The following is a 980-nucleotide window of genomic DNA, read 5'->3' as shown; positions in this document are numbered from 1 at the left end:
CAATAAAGGCCTAAAAATGCCCCCAAAAATAATCTTTCATAAAAATAGAAACCTCCTTCAGGAAATAATCTCACATGAAACATGTCACTTTACAAATGTTGTCACATCCAAGTCTTCCCCTTTTTGAATCTTTTATTAGGTTATTTAAAGCTTTCACAATATTTGTCAAGTGAAATGATGACAAATAAGTAAATATTTTTGCTGTGTATTTTTTTCCACTCCCCATTTTGTATTAGAAGTTAGAGATGCAAAGGTGACGTAGAGTTTTTTAAAAATGTGTTTTAACTGTAACCCGCACAGCAGTATTTTCTGTGTATGTTTTTCTTCTGGACCCTGTTAACATTAAATGTAGCTGTTACAGGGCTGCATGCCCACCACTGCAGTTAAGACAATCTCCTATAAATGGCTTTTTTGATCAGTTTTGACATCAATCTGCTCCTATGGGAATGTGGGCATTCATGTGATGGCAGAGAGGAAGGTTTCTTTCCTTATGGGTGTTGACAATCCCCACTCATCCTGGTTTGATCTGCAGAATTAACATAACATTACCCTACATACTGAACTGGCTGTGACAGCCAAGGAGGGATTGTCTCTCTATACCAGAAATTGGCACCAGTGAGGTTACTGCAATGGCAGAAGTCATAGAGAAGACAATAAAATCTGTTAAAGGGCAAAAATTTCATATGCAGATCTGATTTCATCAATGCAGTTTCTGCGTTTCTTAAATTTATGGATACGTTTTGTGTTCTGTCATCTAGGTGATTTTACCATAATCAGGTGTTGTGTGCTGTGAGATTCATACTTCTACAGATTTGCCGCTCACTCTACAAACACCCTTTGGAGAAAGAAGTCCTGTTGTGGCGGAGTGAATAAATTCTTTATACTGTACAAGTACTACTGTAAAAGTATTCTGTAAAACGTTTTGATCCTACATAACAACCACACAACTGCCACCTTTCATGTGATTTTATTCTTTTTTT

General features: G+C 36.6%; 1 protein-coding gene across 5 annotated transcripts in view; it reads left to right on the top strand.

The window, feature by feature from the left end:
• Positions 1-980, top strand: part of dscamb (Down syndrome cell adhesion molecule b) — a 121,359-nt gene that overhangs the window by 74,829 nt on the left and 45,550 nt on the right. The gene's annotated exons all lie outside the window — the stretch shown is intronic.

This window comes from Etheostoma spectabile, chromosome 3 (genome assembly GCF_008692095.1).
Source record: "Etheostoma spectabile isolate EspeVRDwgs_2016 chromosome 3, UIUC_Espe_1.0, whole genome shotgun sequence".
NCBI lineage: Eukaryota > Metazoa > Chordata > Actinopteri > Perciformes > Percidae > Etheostoma > Etheostoma spectabile.
Note: the sequence above shows the minus strand (reverse complement) of the source record. Positions and strands in the feature narration are given on the sequence as shown.